The sequence below is a fragment of the Tursiops truncatus genome, chromosome 11 (genome assembly GCF_011762595.2).
Source record: "Tursiops truncatus isolate mTurTru1 chromosome 11, mTurTru1.mat.Y, whole genome shotgun sequence".
Lineage (NCBI taxonomy): Eukaryota > Metazoa > Chordata > Mammalia > Artiodactyla > Delphinidae > Tursiops > Tursiops truncatus.
This window is the reverse complement of record NC_047044.1, coordinates 11499728-11523710: the sequence shown is the minus strand read 5'-3', so window position 1 is coordinate 11523710 and position 23983 is coordinate 11499728. Positions and strand designations below refer to the sequence as shown.

Here is a 23983-nt window from a genome sequence, read left to right as displayed (position 1 = left end):
GATAACTTACTGGACCCCAAGAAGCTCTGCATAAGGTTGAATAAACCATCTCAGTTTTCTGGAACCATCTAGCGCCCCCTGATTAACCAAGATGGAGGTGCCTACCATCTACCACCAGACAGAGCAGAAAGGACCTCAGCTGCGGTGGCGTGGCCTCTGCCCTCATTGGGAGCCAGGAAAAGCCCTGGGCCATGCTTCCTGCCTCTCCTGTCCTTGGTCTGCATCTGCTGAGCAAGTGCCTCAGGCACGTTCTCTGGTATCAATTCAGAACAAAGAGACAGACAGGACTTGGAGAAACCACTGCCTCGTGGGGCACCGGCTCTGCAGATCCCAAGATAAAGTGTTTGTAATGCACCATGATGGAAAGGAATGGAATGGGCACGAATTTGGAGTCGGACGGCCCTGGGTTTGATCCCCAGTTCAGGATTCCTGTGATCTTCAAGCTCGGAACACCTCAATTTCCTAGCTTTAGAAAGAGAAAAAAGTATGGACCGTCAACCATTGGAGGAGCTGTAACTCAACTTCCCAGCAAAGAATCCGACATTTACTAGGAACTGCCTCCCAACTCCTCTGTCTTGTCCTCCTGACCTGATCAATCCTAACCCTTCCTGGAATGATACCTGGGACTTACGAAAAAACCTTCCAGAAGCGTGGTGACTTTCTCCAGGTTACGCTACTCCACAGAGAACAAGGTGGTACAATCCCGTGACTCTTAGCCACCTTAGCCTCCTAAGTGATTTGCCCGAGGGGAGAGGGTTTTCTGGCCAAGGAAGGTTGGAAATGCTGCATCCCATGGCCCTTCTGCTGAGCCGCGAGGCACACAGAAGGTTCTGAGAAGCCTGCAGTAAGGAAACCCACTTCATTTTGCCCATTCAGGCTTAACGCCCAGGAATATCCTTCATGAAAAATATTTCTTGATGCTGGCCTGGGAAATGCTGGTCTGGTGGGATGTGTTCAGGAGGCCTGTGGCAGAGGAGCAGGGGTTGAGTCCGGCTTGGCACTGACCAGCTGGGTGACCCTTGCTGGGCAGCTGTTGTCAGGCTCAAACAAGATAATAGACACAGAAGCCTTCCTGCATAAGCACGGGGGCTGTTCAGCCACTGAGCCACCCAGGGCCAAGCTCACAGCAGCCCCCACCCCGAGGTGCTCACTCTCCCCAGGCTATGAAGGGGGGAGGGGCCCCCCAGCAGCCCAGAGCCCAGAAGCCGCTGAGGAATGGGAGAATGGCGGATGGGCCCCTCCCCTCCCCACCTCAGGAATGTTGTTTGCTTACAGAAGAAGCTGGGACTTGTTTCCATTAGCAGTATTCCAACCCAAGCCTGTACTGATGCCTAGCAGATAAGAAAACCAGACCAGAGACAGACCAGAGAGGAATTTAGCACCAGAGCCCCAGATCCCAACCCCTTCACCCTTCCCTCCTCAGAGGCCATCTGGAGGGGCTTCCCAGGACTCCTGAGCTCCCCAGGGAACGCCGAGATACAGGGCCTGCACCCAAGGAACCCAGGCCATCAAGTGACAGGAGACTTGAGTATGCAGATTCCCTCCTCCTAGTGAGGCACGGGGGAGGGGCAGGGGGCGTGGGACGGAGTAGCTGGAGACTGGGGGTGGAGGAGGAGGGTGCACAGCTGCTCACCCAGTATCTTATCAGCCAAGTTGAGGAATGTGGACTTTACTCTAGGGACAAGGGGAAGTGGGGGAGGGTGACATCACTGGATTTGTTTTTTTTGTTTGTTTGTTTGTTTTTGCGGTAGGCTCTCACCACCATGGCCCCTCCCACCGTGGCCCCTCCCGTTACGGAGCAACAGGCTCCAGACGCACAGGCCCAGGGGCCATGGCCCACAGGCCCAGCAGCTCCGAGGCATGTGGGATCTCGCGGACCAGGGCACACACCCGTGTCCCCTGCATCGGCAGGCGGACTCTCAACCACTGCGCCACCAGGGAAGCCCTGGATTTGTATTTTAACCTAGGGGTGAAACAGGAATAAAGACACAGACTTACTAGAGAATGCACTTGAGGCTATGGGGAGGGGGAAGGGTAAACGGTGACAAAGCGATAAAGAGGCATGGACATATATACACTACTAAACGTAAGGTAGATAGCTAGTGGGAAGCAGCCGCATAGCACAGGGAGATCAGCTCGGTGCTTTGTGACCGCCTGGAGGGGTGGGATAGGGAGGGTGGGAGGGAGGGAGACGCAAGCGGGAAGAGATATGGGAACATATGTGTATATATAACTGATTCATTTTGTTGTGAAGCTGAAACTAACATACCATTGTAAAGCAATTATACTCCAATAAAGATGTTTTAAAAAAAAAAAAAAAAAAAAAAGAGATCACCCTCCTCGCTGCGGGGGGGGGGGGGGGGATAAATAAATAAATAAATGAAATAAAGAGATCACCCTCCCTGACCTCAGTTTAAGAGGGCAATCAGAGAAGTCAGCAGCTGGAAAGTACCATGGACCAGCCAGGAGGGGGCTTCCAACCTGAGAGGAGAAAGAGTTCCTTGATAAGGCTGGGGAGAAAGAGATCACATGCCACACGAGGGGGGGCAAATGGAGGCAGACTTCACCCTCTGAGCTACCACTCCGAACAGCCCAGCTCAGGGAGAACCCAGGCAAGGAGAACCCTGGCAGTCCATGCCCACTGCGGTCACTTCCTCCTAAGTGAGAAGCGACCCAGCATCCCAGGAACTCTCTGGGCAGTGGCACCGAAGTGTCCTGGGCATAGATCTCCTGCATCATGTGTCAGAGACCAAAGTGCCCAACTGAGTCTCCTCCACTAAGATACCATCCTGTCCTCAGGGCCACAAGGTACATTTTTTTTTTTTTTTTTTTTTTTGCAGTACGCGGGCCTCTCACGGTTGTGGCCTCTCCCGTTGCGGAGCACAGGCTCCGGATGCGCAGGCTCAGCAGCCATGGCTCACGGGCCCAGCCGCCCCGCGGCATGTGGGATCTTCCCGGACCGGGGCACGAACCCGTGTCCCCTGCATCGGCAGGCGGACTCTCAACCACTGCACCACCAGGGAAGCCCCACAAGGTACATTTTTAATGAATGAATCAAGCAACTAATCAGGGCAGGAAGCAGAGCTTGAAAACAGCTCTGCTATTTAAGAAATCCACCATTCAGAATGACGACCTTTCCCACCTAAAGAGAAAGATCCCTATGGCCTTTAGAGCCCAACCAATTCCCGCAACCAGTGCCTCCAACTACCTTTCCAGCCCCATCTCTCCTGTCCCCTGCCAGACACTCTCATTCAAACACGACTCCAGGACTTCCCTGGTGGCGCAGTGGTTAAGACTCCACCTGCCAATGCAGGGGACACGGGTTCGATCCCTGGTCCGGGAAGATCCCACATGCCACGGAGCAACTAAGCCCGTGGGCCACAACCACTCAGCCTGCGCTCTAGAGCCCGTGAGCCACAACTACTGAGCCCGCATGCCACAACTACTGAAGGCCGTGTGCCTAGAGCCCGTGCTCCGCAACAAGAGAAGCCACCGCAATGAGAAGCCCATGCACCACAACAAAGAGTAGGCCCCGCTCGCTGCAACTAGAGAAAACTTGCGTGCAGCAACGAAGACCCAACACAGCCAAAAATAAATAAAGAAATAAATTTATCAAACAAACAAACAAAAAAAACATACAACTCCCCAGAAGACAGTCTTCGCTTCATCACAATTCTCCACTCACCCAGGCAGCCTTTCCTAACACCCGGTATATTATTCCTCTTTCTCTCTCCTCTCCCCAGGCCTGCTCCAGCACAGTCTGCCTTATACCAGAACCAACAGAACCTCTCTGCCTGTCTCCATAGTCCCTGGAACTCCTTCAGGTGCTGACTGAGCCCAGGGTTCAGAGAGAAGGTCCTCAGTCAGTCGGTGCCTGTGGACGTGAACTCGCCTATTCAGAATGCTCGGGTTAACAGCTCACGTTGTGTCTTCTGGAACCTGGCTGTCCAGCAGAATCACCATTCCCTCCTAACCCCTCCTGTCTGGTGTCAAAGGACAGGACAGGCACAGCAGCAATGCAGCTCTCACTCGATGGGAAGAAGCTGGGCGAGCAGCTGCCAGCAGGTCTGCGGGTAAGTTGTCTGCACTGGATGTTGACTTTGCTTTTAACTGGTTCAATATTTGTGTAGTGAGATCACACAGGTGCCTCACCTACTCGGTAATGAGCTTCCTTCCACTCGGCTGCCCAGGAGAAATTGTAGAGAAGCAAGTCGTTTCAGACGTGGTGGTGGGGTCCCCCCCAAAGAGCAAGGTGCCCATTATCCTCCCAGATGCACCCCCGGGTTTGACAGAATAGCTTGGCTGACTTCTCATCAGGAACTGTGCACGGACACACCACCCTGTCCTCCCGCAGATCGCATCTCCTGAACCCTCAAGAGCTTCCCACACTCGCACAGGGGCGACACAAACCTTCAGATTCCTGCAGTCAAGTTATTCCTTCCCTTTGGTTCTGCTGATAGGACGGTTTTTCTTTCCCCAAGCACGCAAGCACAGTTTGCTGAAGCCCAACACAGGAAAATAACCCTACTGAGAAGATTTAATTATACGGCCGCAGTCTCCATGGGAAAGTGCAGCACGCGGGTTTCCTGAGTCCACATCACGATGGCTGAGAAGCCCAACTTGAGGTCAGAAACGAAAGACAAGTTTGAAGACCCCTCAGTCCAGGGCCCACCAGGTCTTCGGCAGCTTGTTATTCTGAGTGATGTTCAAATGACACAAAAAACAAACAAAATCCCTGAATAGCGTAGCCGCTGCCACCAATAGCCATCCCGATCCCATTCTGCTGGGCTGAGAGCTCTACCAGGTCCCTGAGGACGGACCTGCGTAGGTGCTGAGTAATCCCTAATGAACTTTAGAAATGGGGAAGGTTCCAGTCTCCCGAAAGGTCCAAACTCCAAGGACCAAGCCCAACCGATTCTCTGCCACCCATTCTTAAAGTGCCTGAGGATAAGCCCAGTAATCCTGCATCTTATTTTCCAAACCTCAGTGATTCTCTTTAGTAGACAAGGCAGTAAAGGCCCAGAATGGGCTGAGCCTTCTCTGTGGCCGTTCAGGATCGTATCAGCAGCCTCATTCTTCTCCACCGCCCTTCCAGCTAAATCTGATGTACACTAATCTTTGTTTTGTTTCTAACTGACACACGACTGGCTAGAGGTCAACAACGATCTTCCTGTATTGATCAGGCAGTCATTTAAGTAAGTCGGCCCTGAGAGGAGAGAGACCTTCCAAATGGTGATAACTTAATTCATGACCTTTATGGAAGGCGTCTTAGAAAATCAGACTCAGGAGACAGCCAAGACTGGCTGGGGGATTGCAGACCCGTCCCTTTACTAACAGAACAAACTGGGCCAGGTTGACTGGGCCCTTAGGCCTCGGTTTCTCCATGCATCAGCTGGAGATACTACCAGCTGCCCCCCCACTCCCCGGGTCAGCTGGGAGGACAGGAGGGCGTGGAGCTGTGCAGCCCCCAGCGGAGAGCTGACAGCCCCATCTCTGCAATGCGGTCAGAGCACGGCTCAACTCACAGGACTATTGTGGGGACCAAAATGAGCTAAGGGAGGAGCGGTGCTTGGCGGCGCCCCGGGCCCGCCGGTGCCCCTCCCGGACAGTCTTGCCTCTTCTCTCAAGGAGTTTGTGTCGCTGCTGAGCTAGCTTATAATGAGTTAGTCACAAATGCTGCCCTCACAAAGCCCACTTCGGGGGGTTTGAAGTCACATCCTGCCTAGCCTCACTCAGCATGATTTATTCCACCCCAGGAATGCAGCTCACTTCCCAGAATTTTGTGAAGAACTTTAGTTAAAGAGTTTGATCCTGCAGGGAGCTCCATTTACAGGCTCAGCTGCAGGGGTGGAGGAGACCCAGCTCAGCTCAGACCTGTGGGCAGGAACCACACAAGTCAGGGCTGAAAGACCCCACCCCACCCAGCCCCCCGCAAGAAGCATCTCATCCTGGGGGCGCCAACATTTTTTTTAAACTCTCAAGTCGCAGTAGAAAAAAAATGATTTAAAAGCTTTTTATCGCGAATACGCAAATGTGTCAAACAAAAGCTTTGCAAAATGATATGTGCACGCCATGCACTCGAGTCTATTTAACTCCTAACACTACTGGTTGCCACCGGTAATCTCACAACCCACCAGCGAGTCTCAACTGACAGCCTGAGAAACACCCATCGCCCTCAGCCTTCACTGGGTATGTGAGGCTCAGACTAGGCCAGCGACTTGCCCAAGATAACAGTGAAGTTCACAAGCAAAAGTTAAGTCCAAAGCCAAAGCAAGGCTGGGGCGGGGCGGGGGGGGGGGGGGGGGCGGTGTCAAACCTCCGGCCTGTAAGGTGGCAGCTGTAGCAGCCCAGTCACCTGACATGGGCTGGACTGCTGGTCCCCCGCCGCTCCCATCATTTGATCCCGACACCCTCAGTAAAGCCATGGCAGGTATCCTACGGCCCCTGCCCCATTCCCTGCTCCCCACCGTCCCCCTTAAAAAAGAGGGAGACCGATGCTCAGGGAGGTGAAGTGACCTGTCTGGACCTGGGGTTTAGGAAACATCTTTTGAGGACCTGGAGCCCAGGTGGAAAATCACAAGGACAGAAAGAAAGAAGAGCCCAGTTTCTTCTGTATGCAGAGTAACAACAGATCAAAGCCACTACTATCAAAACATCACCACTCAAAGCTCCAGGCAGAGCCCCACACTGAAGAGGTGCCCAGAAGTGCTATATAAAAGGTTTCATACAGATGAGATGGGAGAGGAAAAGCCCGCTGCCCCAGGGAGGGCGCTCTCCTCGCATTCACATCCTGGGGACAATGTCACCTAACCCTATAGTGGACAGACCTTGCTGCCTGATAATAGCCTGTGTGTGTGTGTGTCTGTGTCTGTGTCTAAACAGATATGCCTCTGCACATCTGTTTATACACAGACACACACACACATACACACACACTCTATAAACAGGAAACCCAAAGTCCCCATTTCTCTTGATCAGTGGTCTTTAACACTTCCAGCCATCAAAGACCCCTTTGAGAATTGGTTGGAGGCTGTGAACCCTTTGTGTATCAACTTAGGGGGTCACAGAGACCCTCAAGTACAGTCCACGGACTTTTACGAGCCCCCTGGTTACCAGCTCAAAGGCAAAGGGGCACTGGAGTGGCCTCCTTCTCCACCAAGGCAACGTGAACTGACTTCAGAGGGTTTTCTTCCTTCATCATCTCCAGAGGGGCTGCGGTCAGGATGGCCCAATAGTGAGAGTTTGCCTGGGAAGCAGAGGACCCGGGATGGTGACAGCAGGAGGCCATGTCCCCTGGGCTGCTCTGATCACTCTGGACGGCAGAAACAAAACATCCAAAACTGGACAGCAAACCGTCTCCCTTTCGTTTCCATCCCTTGGGCCTGTTCACCACTGAGCCAGCAGGGAGCCAGCCCTGGGCACACAGGCTGGAGGGCGGGCAGAGACAAGCCCTCCAGAGAAGCCAGGCTGCACAAGCGGCACCCCAGAGCCTTCGGCCTCCCGGGAGAAAGTGACCCAAATACGAGCCACACACGGGGTGAAGATAAAACCCACTTATTTCACACTTGACACAAAAATTGAATGACAGCTCCTAGAGCATAGTGTGCTCGCGCCCGTGTCTGAAAGGTCGGCCAGCCCAGCTGTCCTTGAGCAGGGAGCCTGGTCGCAGGGATGACCTCACCACATCTGTCACCAGAAACCTGGCCGCCGCTTGTTTAACCACCCGCTGAGAATCATTCCTTTGCCCGGGCCACAGGCTGGTCCCAGAGGGGCCAAGGCCGAAGCTGTGTGAGAGAAACCGTGGTGGACCCTGCCTTAGGGAGTGGCCAGATGCGGCCATACCAGCCTGCCCTGGGCGGAGCCTCCCCTCCCCCACACACAGACGTGCACACGCAGACGTGTGCACACACACCCCACAGAGGCTGTGGGATCAGCGCAGGATGGGACACATCCGGCCAACCTGGATGTGGGCACTGGAGTCTCCATTCACTGGCTGAGGGATTCTGGGAACATAATTTTTTTTTTTAAATTTATTTTTGGCTATGTTGGGTCTTCGTTGCTGCACGCGGGCTTTCTCTAGTTGCGGCGAGCAGAGGCTACTCTTCGTTGTGGTGCGCGGGCTTCTCATGCGGTGGCTTCTCTTTTTGCAGGGCACAGGCTCTAGGTGCGTGGGCTTCAGTAGTTGTGGTTCGCGGGCTCTAGAGCGCAGGTTCTATAGTTGTGGCGCACGGGCTTAGTTGCTCCGCGGCATGTGGGATCTTCCTGGACCAGGGCTCGAACCCATGTCCCCTGCTTTGGCAGGTGGATTCTTAACCACTGCACCACCAGGAAAGTCCTGGGAACATAATTTAAGCATTCTGCACCTCCCTTTCTTCATCTCAGGAATCACAAAGCCCCTAGTACAGGACCATGCTGACACTTAGTTCTGGGTGCTTCTCACATGAGACCTCACTACTGCACACGACAACGCAGAGGTAGGTTCTGTTAGCGTCCTGCTTTGCAGATGAGGAAACCAAAGCCCAGGGTGCACGAAGTAGCTGCTGTTGCCTGTACCGCGGAGTCTGCGCCTACCCAGCAGGCTCTGAACATGCAGAGAGGCAGCAGAGGCACAGAGCAGTAGGCAAGGCTGGTGAGAAGACCTGGTGACCGGCCGTCAGCAATGGGTCAGGAAGGGGACGGCCCACAACCTTCCCTGCCACCCAGCACCCAAGCGGCCGACGCAAGCCCCCTCGCATCAGGCAAGTTTCACCTGCAAACTCCTTTAACCCGATTTCTCTCAGATGTGCTTGTCAGAAGGGGAAGGTTTCCCTCCCCGCCCCTCCCAGCTGTCCCCTGCGGATCCCACTGAGGAGGCAGGAATTTAACAGGCCTGTGGTTCACACTCCCGACCACAACCAGTTTGGAATGTCCAGGTCCAGGAGCACAAAGGCGGCAGGCGAAGGCAGGCGAAAGTCCCCGAAGGGCCCAGAGTCCTGCCCCAGCCCCCGATCTTTGCTCAGGTCCTCAGTGGAGTATCACATTCTTCAGATTCTTGTCTGAAAGCCAGGAGGGGACGGGGGCTTGGCTACTTCAACCTAAGGATAACTAAAGGCTGAGACTTGTCTTAAAGGGGAAGAGAGCCATCCTTTTTCAGCCTCTGTCACACTGGTCTGCCCTAGGTGTGTAGACTGTGGAGATCTGCACACGGGGGTTTGCACCCGGAAGAGCCCTCGGCCCAGTGTCCCCAGCGTGTCCGCACTTTGAGGACAACCGGGCTCCAGGGCACGTGGCTGGTAAGAGGCTGGGAGGGACGTTGCCATGCTGCATCTTCAGTCTCGGCCTTGGAGGCCACTGTCTGTTGTTCCTTCCTCACTGATGTGAGGTTTCAAGTGCCAGCCAGCAAGTGGGCAGAACCAACTCCAGGGAGGTCTGGAGGGAGGTGAGAAGCCACAGTGCCGACGGGGCCTTGGGAATTCCACCGGGCTCGGTGGCCAGTGATGTATCCCGTGATGAGGCATTTTTCATGAGCGCTCGGGGCAACACAGCCACTTCCTCCACACCCTGGCAGGCGCAGGAGATGGCTGGGGGGCAGCGGGCCCAGCTCTGGGCAGAAGGCAGGCTGGTGGGCTAGGAGGCGGCCAGGAGGCAGCTAGGAGGCAGGAGCAGTGCTGGAAGGCTGAGGGGGAACAGCTAAGATTCCCTGTAGGAGCCATGCTGAGCCCATCTCACACACCTGGCCGCCCACCCGCACCTGCCGCCCACGGATGTGTGTCTCCAGTGGAGCAGGGAAGGCTGTATTTCACACCTGGCACCATAAGCCAGGGAGGCACCGGGCCAACAACCACTGCATTAAGGTTGTGTACAAAAGCGTGAAAGTCTACAAGCCCCCAGCTTCACAGACACTATCTACTTAAAGGGTTAAGTGGGATGAGAGGGCAAGAGAGGCAACGGAAGCAGATATGGACAATCACTGGCCTGAAAATTAGAGGAGCGGGGAGAGGACCTGAGATCTCTCCCGTACTACCTGGGGTGAGGCACTTAGGTTCTTTGAGCCTCGATTTTCCTAGCTCTAAAATGGGAACATCGATACCGCCACCCTCGTGGGATTGGGAGACTTCAACTGCAGTAACCTGAGTGTGACTTCAAACTTCACAGTGATAGAAAAGGTACATGAAGATCGGTTTGTTAAAAATGGATAAAATAGATATATTTATAATAGACAGCCTGGCACTGGGCTGGAGAAACTGTATGTAAATAAAACAAATAAACAATAAAGCTAAACTTTATTGAGCACCAAAACGCTCATGGTAGTTATTTTCCCCATTCCACAGACAAGGAAACATATGCACAGGAACGATGCATGACTCCCCCAAGGTCCAAGAGCTGGCACAGGGGAGAATCCGAATTAGGACAGAGGGTCTGACTCCAAGTCCCCTGCCTATGTACACAAGTACCAGACAGAACCATGGCACAGTGGTTAAACCTCAGACCCCAAAGAAATAAAGCCATCTACCCAAGGTCACACAGAGCTAAGTGACAGTGCTCATGCTGAACCAGGTCTGTTTGGTTCACGCTCCAGTATGAATATACTCACTCCTCTCTGAAGCATGTATTAAGTGCTTACAGTGGGCCACATACAGTGCAAGGGTTCCAGTGGCAAGTCCTCTAATAGGGCAGGGACACCAGCAAGTAGGGTCGAGAAGGGCTAAGACAGAAACCAGTGGGGGGCGTGGGTGCTGACAGAGCAAGGGAAGCTCTCCCTGGCAGGCAGCCACCCAACACTTCGGCCAGCAACTGGGATTTTCTAATCCTGCAGAGTTTTCCGCAAGCGTTTCCTCTTGCTCACGTAAAAGCAGTGTTTATGGCTCCTCAGAGGGGAGAAGTCATCTCCAAGAACACTTGCTCCACAAGAATGGGCGGAGGATGCCATCACCCCTGTAAGGAAGGCAGAGCGACCTAAGAACTGTCCACCCCTGGTCCATTCTGGGGGCCTGGTTACTGCGGCACTTTGATGTCGAGGAGTGGAACTCAGGAGCAGAGAGGATGAAAGAAGACAGAAGGCAAAGGCGCTCTGTGAACCAAGGGCGGGCGGGGGGCAGAAGAGGGTATGGGGACACATTTACTGGGGGTCCCCCATGAACCAGACAGTGCACGGAGTGACTTCCACACTTTAGCTGCCCAAAGGACACCACAAGATGGGTTTTATTAACCAGATTTTACAGGTGAGCAAACTGGGGCTCGAAGCAGTTAAAGGAACAACTGGTGAAGTAGGGAGAAGTCCTAGAGGGACCGTTAGAGTGTCCCTGGGTTAGAGAGGCCTCCTCTGACACTGACACATACCCACTCCCCTCTCCCCTCTTATGGTCTGCACCCTGCCCCCCAAATTCACATATTGCAGCCTTCACCCCCGGTACCTCAGAATGTGATTGTATTTGGAGAGAGGGTCTTTAAAGAGGTCTTTAGGTGAAAATGAGACCATGAGGGTGGGCCCTAATCCAATCTGACTGGTGTCCTAGTAAAAGGAGGGGCTTTGGACACAGCAGGGATGTGTGCAAAGAGGGAAGACTGAGTGAAGAGGCTGCAAGAGGGAGGCCATCTGCAAGCCAAGGAGAGAGACCTGAGCAGAAACCAGCCCTGCAGACACTGTGATCTTGGACTTCCAGCCTCCAGAACGGTGAGAAATAAATTTCTGTTGTTTAAGCAGCCCAGCCTTTGGTGCTCTGTACATGCCTTCACCTGACCATCATTCTCTACAGCATGACCGCCACCCTGACCTGCCACGGTGAGCCTGTTTGGCTGTCTGCTGTCTGCTCCTCCCCACTGGAACGTCAACCGCAGACTTTGGTTACTTTTACCCAGTCATGTATCCCCAGCACTGAAACAGACTCTAGCAGACAGCCAGCATTTGATACATATTTAATGAATAAATAAACTGAGTAAAAATGGGATTTAAACCCAGCTGCCACTTCTAGAGTCACCCACTCCCTTCCCCACGCCCCGCTGCCTCCTTCCGCTTTATCTAATTCTCTATTCCTGCACCACCTCTCCTCCTCCAATATAAAAGCTGGTAAATAATTTTAAATCGTATAAATTCAAAGATAATCTCTAGTCTATCATCACCGCCAAACAGTAGTGTAAATAAGGTGACAGGAGATTTAAAAAAGATACACACTGGGGCTTCCCTGGTGGCGCAGTGGTTGAGAGTCCGCCTGCTGATGGAGGGGACATGGGTTCGTGCCCCGGTCCGGGAAGATCCCACATGCCGCGGAGCAGCTGGGCCCGTGAGCCATGGCCGCTGAGCACGCGCGTCCGGAGCCTGTGCTCCGCAACAGGAGAGGCCACGACAGCGAGAGGCCCGCGTACCACCAAAAAAAAAAAAAAAAAAGATACACACTGGACCTCACCTTGACCACCAGGGAACATTATGATCTAAGTGCTGAAATCCCCAGCTAATGGTTTATTCTCATTACTAATTTAAAGTCAATATGTAAAAAATAAGGTTAGGTGAGGTTTAGGGTTTGTTTTTGGTTTTCTGAGTGTGTATTTGATGGAGAGGGGAGCACACTGAGGACGACAGAGCTCTCCTACTCAAACCTCAACCCTGCGGACCTGGTACTGATCCAAAACGCCGCTGCAGCCTGGAGAGGGGACCCGATGAGGTCGGCAAAACCTGAAACAGACAGCACCACGGAGGTGTCCCAGTGACCACGGCCCGCCCTGGCCCTCTCATCCCCCCTCACTCCCTCGGGGTGTGGGTACGGGGATGGGGCTGGCTTCTCTCCTGCGCTCTAGGAAGACTGCAGCATTCAGGCCAGGCTCCCTTGAGCCAGAAGCTGGGGCTGGGGGACAGGGTCAGTGGGCAGCTGGAAAGAGGCAAGAAGCCTTGGCAAGGAAGCCATTAATCTGGAACGAAAGAAAACACCAGAACAAAGACACTGTAGCCCAGTTTCTAGGCCCTTGACCACCCGCCTTCTCCCCTCACACCCAGCCCCGCCCCCCAAAACTCCTTTACTGTTGTAAAGGTCTGTCTGCTTAAAAGCAGCCACTAAGATACTGCAACTTCCTCTTTACAACAAAACTACGCTGTTGCAACTTGTTGCCACAGTTGGTTCCTTCCCCAGAGGCAGGAGCCACAGCACAGCCCAAGTGGCCTGCCTGGCTTTGGACGGTTCTCAGATGTCCCCACCCTTGGCCGCCTCCCACCGTGGTCACCAAGGGGCCTCCCTCAGAGGGCCAGAACCCCCCCCCCCCACTGACATGGTCCCTCGGAGTCGCTGTCCCTCACTACCGCCCACCGCCACCCCACCCCAGGCGTTTTCTGGTCCAGACCTGCGTGAACCAACCACTCGGGGAGGGAGGGCATAAAGATCTTCCTCCAATGAGCCCAGAAAGATCTCCCAGGTCCACGTTCCTGCGCTTTCTCACCACTGATGACAAAGTGGTTTTACCTGTTTTCCATCAACTCTACCAGGGCATCTAAGCTGCCACTTTCTCCAGGGCTCACCACCATCACAACCAACGACACCCAAGTGAAGTGATTCTTCCCTGGGTATAGACTGTGAGCCCCCTGAGGGCAGGATCTGGGATGTCTCATTCATCTACACCCTAACCACCCAACAGTTTCTGTATTTGCTGCATTAATGAATTTCCAAAAGACTCAATAAAACCCATGGAACTTTCTGGCAAAGTCAATAATGGTTCTTTCCCACCGTGGACCATAACATAGCCATTAAAATAATAACTGTGAAAAAAAAAAATAATAATAATAATAACTGTGGAGACTGCTGCAACATAGGAAACTTTATATTACAGCACTGAGTAGTCACAACACACGACAGTATCTAATTTAATTTTAGCATTTAATTTTGTAAAATATGCAAGTATATGGACAGGAAACCCAGAAAAATGCAAACAGTGGAGTGAGGGGCAAATTTGCTTCTTGCCAGGTTTGTTATTATATCATTTGTGCTATAAACAAACCTCCCCTCCCCGCTTTTCTTTTACTTTAAAAAGGGAAACGAGGGGCTTCCCTGGTGGCACAGTGGTTAAGAATCCGCCTGCCAATGCAGGGGACACGAGTTCAAGCCCTGGTCCGGGAAGATCCCACATGCTGCAGAGCAACTAAGCCCGTGCACCACGACTACTGAGCCTGCGCTCTGGAGCCCGCGTGCCACAACTACTGAAGCCCACATGCCACAACTACTGAAGCCCGTGCTCCTAGAGCCCATGCTCCACAAAAGAAGCCACAGCAATGAGAAGACTGCACATTGCAACGAAGAGTAGCCCCGCTTGCCACAACTAGAGAAAGCCCGCACACAACGAAGACCCAACGCAGCCAAAAATAAATAAAATAAAATAAAAAATTAATTAATTAAAAAAAGAAAAAGGGAACCTATTCCAGGAACAATTGTCTCTCTCAACACTCCATAAAAAATGTCATCCCAAATCCTTCAGCTGGGAACAGTGTCCTTGCTGACCACATAACCAGAGGGCACAGGCAGAATTCCCAGCAGCCACCCAGAGGTTAAGGGCCTGGGAGTGGAATCCCGGACCGCCACATTGCCCAGGAAATGGCACAGGGAAGCAGACCTTAATGGGCCATTTGGGCTGCTTAAGGGGCTTTGAGATGGGGCCGGGGCCTGGAGCCACTAAGGAGAAGAAATCTTTCACTAGCCCAGGGTGACTCAGAGGGCCTTGGCCACCTGCATCACCCTTACAAAGCTCCACCGAAGTCTGAGGGAATGAACAAGGTCCCAGCCCTGTTCCCTGGATGCGCTGTGCCACATCCCTACCTTGCAATCAGCTCAGATGCTACCTCCTCCAGGAAGCCTTCTCAGATCCCCCTGGGCCCCCAGCACTCTGGTGGGACACCAACAGCTCCTGGAAACAAGGGCCCCTGATTCCTTCCCCTCCTTATTCCCAGCACCCAGGCAAGCACCCAGCATACACTGTAAAGCTCTGAGGAGTGGTTACTGAATGATGATAGACAGATGGACAAAGGAAGCAGGAAGGAATGCAAGTCTGCAAGTGGGCTGATGTCAAGAAGAGCCCACTATGGAGATGGTGGCGGGCCCTCTGGCTGGCTGGCTCCCAGTGAGGACCAGCCAGGTCCCCGCCAACAGCAGGCAGGCACGGCAGCCGGGATTTACGCTGCCCTCCCTTAGGACAAAACACACACACATTTGAAAAATGGTCGGTTGAGGTTAAAGGTGAAGTCAGTAGCCAAGGCAACACTATCGAACTGGCAACCTCGCTCCAAACAGCTAACTGCACTAGGGGTGAGGTGCCCCATCCTGCCCCAGCCCAAAGTCCTACTCTTTTCATTAATTCTCGGCCACTGGCAAGGAAGGAGGACTCAGGGACCAGTCCGACCCTTCACTGCCAAGTGAGAACAGGCAAGCCCAGGAGGGAAGGGCATCTGTAGGGACACACAGGGGTCAGGGCGCCTGAGTCTGAATCCCTGCTCAGTCTCATCTGTAAAATGGGGATCAACTTCCTACCTCCTGGGAATGAATTGAATGAGAGAATTCATGTAAAAGCACTAGCACAGCACCTGGCACCTAGCAAGTGCTCAATAAAATTTATCTCTTATTGTTATTACTATTACGGGCAGGGCTGGGACTTCAACCTAGATATCCTGATTACCAGGCCAGCGTCCCTCCACCAGAGCCTCTTCCTTCCTTCCTTGCCCACCTTCCTCATCTTCCCTCCTCCTCCCAGATGATCCTAGCCTCCAGGAAGCTGGCTCGAGATGCCCAGAAATCCCTGCTCACTCAGGGTGGCACGGGCTGCCTCACGTCCCAAGTCTCCGTCCCAGTGTCCCAACTCCCTAATAAAAGGTAAGGCTCCTGAGGCCAGGGATGGGCTCTCTGCCCTCGTCCCCACTGAAGCCCCAGCAGGCCCAGCACAGGGCAGGCCACACAGCAGGAGCCCAAGGCATCTCTGACGACTGACTTGGCCAAGAAATTTGGGATCAATACCCAACAGTTGGCTCTTCAATATTCAAAAACAGACAAAAACTTTAAAATAGCTCCCTGCCACCAACTTTCTTATCCCAGAGACTTCCAGACAAGTACCGAGCATCCGCCTTTTAGGAAATGGAGAGATCCCTAAATGGCAATCTAGAGCTTTGGCTGCCTGGCCCCCCGCGTCCCCAGGCTTACGGGCACAGGCACCAGTGAGACCTGAACTCCACTCGTGCAACACGGACGAGAGGTCAAGTCCATGCCCGGCGCTGGCGAGAAACTGGGGATGGAGAGATGAAGGAAGACCCCACCTCTGACCTCTCAGTTCAGTGGGGTCTAAAACCTTCTCCCCCATTCCAGCCCAGTTAGATTAAGTCACCCAAATGGTTCCAAATGCCTCGTCTTTATGTTTATCAGACAGGAAGCTGCCTTCTCCAGCCCTGTGACTTAATGCAAAACACAGGAAATGTAGCGGCTTTTGAACATAGACAACTCAAAAAAAAGGTGCCCTGGCAGCTTTATAATCGCTTTTTTAAAATGCTTAAACCGATTCAGATCAGTCACCAGTTGAACTGTACGGTCTGGGGAGAAGAATGCAAAGGCTGCAGGCCTGGAAAACCTCAGCCTCCAAGCCCAGGGAAACTTTCGCAGGTTCCTCAGTCATCCCTCCGCACCACGTTATCGAGGGACGGGCTTGTTGCGCAAATTCAGAATCTTTAAAACCTCAACATACATCTCCAAACACCGGAGGACAGAGGATGTTGGCGACGACCTGCAAAAGGGAGGAAGAGGAGGAGGAAAAGAACTGGCCCACTTGGCGTATGTTTATATATAAATTACAACAAGCCTACAAAAGCGACATCTCCATGTGGTAGATGAGGAAACTGAGGCTCCAGCCTAGCAGTGGGAGGAAAGGCAAGGGTCTGGTCCTAGCTCCACCAGATCCCAAAGCTCTGGTTTGGTTCCCTCTACGTGGGTTTTGTATCAAAGATACAACACAGCGATCACCCAAGACGTTAAGTGACGTCTAAAATTACTAGAAACCAGGACTGGCTGAAGGACCGTGGAAAGCTGGTGTGGTTCTCTGAGTGGCCCACCCGCTCGCTGCCTGGCGCTGCCCCATGTGAAATATTGATTTTTGAGCTGCAGGAACTTCCAGCCCAAGTGGAACTGTCCAACTGGAAGAAGTTCAGAGAAACCCGAAACACTTCCCACCCCATTTCTTAACCCTTGGGCCCCTCCCCCCCACCCCCCAAAAGAAAAAGATTAAGGGTGTGGAAAAACAGACTCTTGAGGGAAGATTAAAGGAGCTAAGTACGTGTTGCTGGGCTAAACAGTGCATAAAGTTGAGGAAAGGCATGATAACAGCTCAAAACCACTTTTAAGCGGGGCCACGTGATTTTGAGAGAAAGGCACTGGGGTTAAGGGAAACCAGGGGCCAGGGCGTTCTTCTACCAACTCACAGAATGAGCTTGGGCGACTCACTCCTCTAACTGCGGGGGGAGGCGGCAAAAATTACACTATCCCTAGGACCCCTTCCAGCTCAGACATTCTATAATCCTAAGCAAATTCAGTAGGGAGGACTGTCCTGTCGCTGTTGATTTTCCTTTTAAGCGGGGCATCATTCAGGATTAGAGTTAAATGAAAGGAAAAGAAAACCTGAGATGGAAGTTCCTAAAATAACGTCCATGGAGGTGAGAGAGGGACCTCCCCTGAAGGACCCCTGGTCCTCTGGGCAACACGGTAAGGACCATAAGGACCAAGGACCTCTGAGAGGCCCCAAGGAAGTGACCTGCAGGCGGGGGGAAGGTCGGTTGCACCTTCGACTTCCCTGCAGGCCACAGCCCAACCTGCCCAGGCAGGAAGCCATACCCTTCAGTGGCAACTTCCAGAAGGCCCTGCAAGGTTCCCTCCAGCCACAGCGGGAGGCTTCCGCACCCAGGCTAGAGACGAAGACAGCTGCTGAAGACACCACGGTGAGAACCTGAGAGTCAGGCTGCAAAGAAACTCCCTACACGGCCTCGCCCTCAGCCAAAGGTCGGCCAGGAGCCTTCTCTGGGCCCACCTGCCCAGGCCCGGGTGTGCTGTGTCCCATCCTGGGTGCTGAATCACCTCAGGCTGGAGAAACCAGTCGGCAGAATGGGGGCCTGAGAAAGTCCAACTGCAGCCTGCCTGCCTCAGTTACTTTTTAAAGAGACCCGCATCAGACGCAAGGGGGCAGCTCCCCAAATATCTGGTGCCCCTCAAAGCCTGAGGGGCAGGTGCGGGCAGAGGGGGCAGATACAGGCTGGCATCCAGACTTCAAACCGCCCGCCCACGGGCTGGCAGGCCCATTTTAGACGCAGGCTCATTCTGGGTGCTCCTGTGTGACTCACGCCACTTTCCAGGAGGCCTACAGGCTGCCTGGGAGGGACACAGGCCTGCCCGAGACCCCGAAGTGGTCTTCCACCGGCTGAAAGCACCAACTCGGTGGTGAGCAGAGCCTACGTCTTCTCGGGGGCCCACATCATGCAAGACTAAGGCAGTCCTCCTTGAGAGGGGGATCGGGGCCCTCCAATTCAAAACACCCCTCTGATCACATCTTCTCAAGAATTTGGGCTTTTCCAATGTTATTAATACATAAAAACCACAGGCCAGATGTGTGAGGGACAACCGGAGACGGGGTGGGTTGCAATGACCCCAAGTTTCCAAATGAGGAGGACCCAAGAGAATAAAGGTCTGGTCTTCTGGTCAGGGTGGTCTCCCCAGGCAAGGACAAGAGGACCGTTTGGAGCCAGGGGGATTGTGGGAAAGCTGGCAAAGGGGCATCCTGAAATACTTTCCAGACACATCTTGCAGGCTTCCTTTTCTCATACTGCAGAGAAAAAGCAATCATCTACCATCTTCCAGAACACGAGGGAGTGGATCAGAGTAGACATTTGTCTAAAGGGGTTACTCTGGTGATAATATGACATCATGGAGAAGAAAACAGGCCCGAAAATGGTCCAACCACAGAGCAATTCAGCCCATTTTTAAGACCCTTCCTCCCTCCCTGCATACAATAGGCACTCAGTGTGCAATCTGGAATCCTGAGCAAAATGCATTTGAAATCGGAGACCTCTGAGACTGGCCAGCCGACCACTTATTTGTATAGATAATAAAACTAAGAAAATTTTGAATTTTTGACTATTTAAGGGCAATGCATGTGAAAAGGCATTTAGTGAAAAAAGTAACGCTCACCCCGGACTCCGGCTTCCTGGGCCCTATCTAGAGACAACCACTATTACCCGGGTTTCTGTAGCTTTCCGTGCATAGAGCCCAGGCGACACACCCTGTTTCACCCAAAAGGGAGCAACACGTATCCTACTTTGCTTCTAGTTTTATCCACTTACAATGTATCTTGAAGAGCATGGCCTATCGGTACCTATAGGTCAGCCTCATTTTTTCAAGGGCTGCAAGGATTCCCGCCGTACAGCTGTGCCATGATTTATTTGACCCTCTTAATGGACAGTTAGCTTGTTTCCTGTCTTTTTCTATGACGATGCTGCAAAGAATGTCCTCGGACATTTCCTTTTGCACGTTTGAGTTTATCTGCCGGGTGAGTTCCTAGAAATCAGTCAGAAAGACAATGCTTTGACAGATATTGCCAAACTACCTCCTCAAAAGAGAGTTGTTACAACTTAGACTCCCACCAACAGGGCATGAGAGTGCCTAAGAAACTGGGGCATCTTGGAGAAATTAAAATTAATCTTGGAGAAATTAAAGTGCATGTTTCAGGTATAATTGGTGGACACATAAACTGGTATGATGCCTTTACGGAGCGATACGGCACCTCTTACCAAAATCAAATGTTCCCCCAACCGGAGCCAGAGCCAGAAGCCAGGCCTCCAGACACTAAGTCCAGTGCCCTTTGCATGTCACCCCTTGGCTCTCTCCTAGATCACGGAAACCGTGTTTGAGAACTAAAATCGCAGTGAGTCTGTGTACCTTCTGCCTGGGCCAGGGCCCTGCAACAAGGCTAGTGAGCACAAGCTCATCACCAAGAGCATCCAAAAGCATCAGCAGATGGGACCCGGAAGCACCTGTGTTTTCACCACTCGGGCTTTGTGGTCAATGAGCACTGCACACACACAAGCGCACCATTTTTAGAAGTACAAACAGCACTGCGCTAAAAGCCGGGAAATCCATCTACCCCGCCTCCCGTTTCCTCACCGGACACCCCAGGAGTTAAGTTAAAAACGTACATAGTCACTATATATCAGGCCCTTTATATCCTTTATTTCTTTTAGTTCTTACATCTAACCCTGCAGGAGAAGCACCATGATTCCCATATTACAGATGAGGACACTGAGGCTCAGGGAGGTGACATGACTTGCCTACAGTCATAAAGTGGCAGCGTCGGGAGCTGAACTCTGCCTAGTGCCAAAGCTCACGACCCCACTCTTCCCAGCTCTCACGAACGGGATTCCATAAGTCACAGGCTCACCGCTTCCCAGGGGGCAGCCGGGGTTCCACGCCATTGTCACCAGAGGGCTTAAGCCCAGGGGCTCAGCACACCAAGGGTTAAAGCCGAGAGGCAGTGACTCTCTGAGGCTGCACAAAGGGAAAATGCACTTCCTGCCCCTGCGGGCAGAGATGCTGTATTATGCTCAGCAAATTAGGACGTTTGTTTAATTAAGAAGACACACAGATTTTGTTATTCTAAATGTTTTTGGAACATGATGCTTGGGAGGAAGCTGTCATGGCACGGATTTTTTTTTTTTCTTTTTTCCCTTTGCCTTGGGTTTCTCTCTCTCCCCCTCCAAGAGAAGGGTAGGGCCAGGCTCACAGGAAAACAACAGCCAAGCCCTCCTCTCCCTTTGAAATAAAGATGTCAAGCTGGTAAAGGCTGTCTTAAGTACTTTATGGAAGGATTAGCTGGAAGAGGAAGTGAAGAGAGCACAGCTAGCCTGGCTTCTAGCAATACCCTCCACCAGGCAACACAACAATGCAGCATTTTTGAGTGCGCTTTTCTCCCTTTAAAAAGCCCTCAACAGATCCTTGTTTTGTTTTTTTCTGGAGCAAAAACGGGCAAGAGGCAGGCTGTGATTAACATGCGTCCTTCATCCTGTAAGAGGGAAGTTGTCCCATCTCCAACCCCTTAGGTTAAAAAGTTTAAAAATAAAAAATAGGGCTTCCCTGGTGGCGCAGTGGTTGGGGGTCCGCCTGCCGATGCAGGGGAAACAGGTTCGTGCCCCGGTCCGGGAAGATCCCACAAACCGCGGAGCGGCTGGGCCCATGGTCGCTGAGCCTGCGCGTCCGGAGCCTGTGCTCCGCTGCGGGAGAGGCCACAACGGTGAGAGGCCCGCGTACCACAAAAAAATAAATAAATAAAAATAAAAAAATAATAAAAAATAAAAACCAGAAAGCCCTGCCCCTCTCTTTCCTCTACCCTCAAATGCCCTTCAGACTAGGAGCCCCACAGAATGCACCTCTTGGGCTGCCCTTCCCCAAACAGAGCCTGCCAATCCCAGCACCTGGATCTGCCCACGGGCACTGCCGGGACTTGCTGAATGTGAAGAGTAGAGCTTTTCAGTGTCACCCTGCAGCCATCTGGGGGCACAGCGGCTCTCAAATTACATGGAGCAATCTCTTGATGTTTTTAATTACCCCTCAATTATCCACTAAATGAGTCCTCACTTTCCCGACACTGAATGCTTGCCTGGTTTGCCAAACCTGCAACGTCCTCCTTCCTGGGGGCGGCTTCCCTCCTCATGCCAGACAGTAGTGGCCCCCTCTCAGAATTCCTCGAGTCCTTTGTCTGCGGCCTGCTTGGGACACTCATCACAGGCTGCTTTTGTATTTCAGTCACTGGGCCACTATTTCCCCCTGAGGACTGTCAACTGCCCCTGGGCAGAGGCCTCTGGGTTCCCCCACGGATAGGCTGGCTCCCTTCTCCCAATCCCCATGACTCACAGCACCCTTCTAGAGTCTCTGTCATCTCTGCCTCACATTAGAGTCATCTGAAGATTTGTTTCAGCTCTCCCCTAGATGCCCCAGGGCAGGGGCCAGGTCTTGCTCAACCTCACCCCCCTACCACCTGGCAGAGTCCCTGGCACAGAGAAGCCAGTTAAATATTTGCTCAGTTACACATCTGTGTACCCTCCCCCCACCCCTAGCAGCCTTGTACGTAGATTGACTAATATTAATCAAGTGACTGTCTAAATAGGCCTTAAGGCAGCCTCCCTCCCTACCAAAAAGGGAATAAAGCACCCGGTGAGGTTACAGGCTCAGATAGTCAGAAATGGCCACAGTGTTGCAGGAAGGCGCTAAGGCTCTTCCCCTTCGACAGTTACTCGTTACTTTGCGATCCTGTTAAACCCAGGAAAGGGTGCACTGAACCGAGAAGCGACTGGGCCTCTCAAGTGCCCAGCGGAGAGAACCGCCCGTCCCCAGGACCTGGGACTTCCCGGGAACCTTCTCCCCACACCGGCTGGGTGGGGCCGCAGACAGCAGCCCCGACGCTCGCCCTGCCCCCGCCTCAAGACAGCCGACAACCTGGTCCAGGAGGGTACCTGGCCTGTTTGAGACACCGGGGTTCTCGGGAGGCATGCGATGGGGGGGGATGCAGTCCCGCCCTCGGCGTGGCCCGAGGATAGCATGGGGTGAGGACCCTGCACAGGGACAAATGGGGCGGGGTGGGGGTGGGAGGTAAGTAGAAAACCCCGGATCTGGCCCAAACGGGAACGATGCAATAGCCCAGGCCGGATCCTAGTGGAGCAGGGCCCAGCTCTCCCCGCCCCCGCCCTGCTGGGGCGGCCCGCAGGTGCGCTGGAATCAGGTGCGCGCCGGGCCGCGGACATTGGTGCGGGCCTTCCTCTCCCGGGGAGCAGAAGTCAAAAGTCAACGGATGAGGATCTGTGGGGGAGGAGGGGAGTCTTTCCTGCCTCGAGCCGCGGTCTCCGCCGGGTACCCCTTCCCATGCACCCACCCGCACCTCTCCCGGTTCCCCTCCTCCGCCCAGCCGATCGCAGCCGGCCGAATGAGGAAGTCTGGAGCGGAGGGGTGAAACAGCAGAGCGCAATGTCTGCAGCAGGATTCTCCGATTCTGACTCAGGAAGACGCCCTGACAGTTGCCAAACGGTCCCCGCCTACCCGTTACCTCCGTTTCGAAAACGCCCGGCAACTTCCAAAGGAACCCCCGCCCCGAGCCTCCCACCTTACCCTCACCCGTGCGGCTGGGTCCAAGGGACAGAGGCTCCCCAGAAGGGGTTAAAAAGTTTGCCCAACTTGGGCACTGGGCGAGGCGAGGGCGGGGCGCCTGCCCCGACAGCAGGGGGAGGTCGAGGCTCCCGGGTGCCCGGCTGGCGGAGTGCGCCAGCGGGAGGGGGCGGGTGGAACGGAGGGTTTCCGGGGAGCGCTCGGCCCCGAAGCCTTCCTCTGCTCCACGAGGCCTCGCTTCCAACGGCGCCTTCCCGGAGCGTCCGCGCAGAGGTCCCGGAGGCCCTCCCGGAGCGAAGGATGCGGTGCCCCGGACCGGCCCCGCAGCTTTCGCGCCCGCCCGCGCCGGTCGCCGGCTGCGCGGAGGCCAAGAACCACACATCGGCCCGCTTGCCCCAGACGCCGCGCGTCCCGTAGCCGCCCGCCTGCTTGGGGCGGGACCCGCCGGTGGGGCTCGCTCACCTGAACCTGGATCTGCCCCGGGGAACAAGCGCTGCTTCTCCCGAGAGGTCTTTCTCGAGCGCTCGGGCGACTACGGGATGGGACGAGCGCCTGAGGCGGGAGCTGCAGCAGGTCAGCCTCGCTCAGCCTTCGGTACCCTGCTCAGGAACCGCGGTGATATGCGCGCCTCACCGCACCCTGCTCTGCTCCTCGCCTCCTTCCCGCCCCGCCCTCTCCGCGCGGGCCCATTCCGAGCGGGGCGCCGGCTGCGGGGCGGAGCCTGGCGGGATGAATCCGCCTCCCGAGTTGTCTCACCCACTCCAGCCCGCTTCTGGTCATGATGGACAGACATATTGACCTGTGGGAAGGCAGCGGGCGGAGCCTATGGGAACAGAGGGGTGGGAATTCATTCTCCCCAT

General features: G+C 53.8%; 1 protein-coding gene across 1 annotated transcript in view; it reads right to left on the bottom strand.

The window, feature by feature from the left end:
• Window positions 1–23768, bottom strand: part of MYH9 (myosin heavy chain 9) — a 93730-nt gene extending 69962 nt beyond the window's left edge. The window contains exon 1 of the mRNA XM_033866140.2: window positions 23586–23768. The gene's annotated coding sequence lies outside the window, so the exon portion shown is untranslated. The remainder of the gene's footprint in view (window positions 1–23585) is intronic.
• Between the last annotated feature and the right edge of the window lie 215 nt (window positions 23769–23983).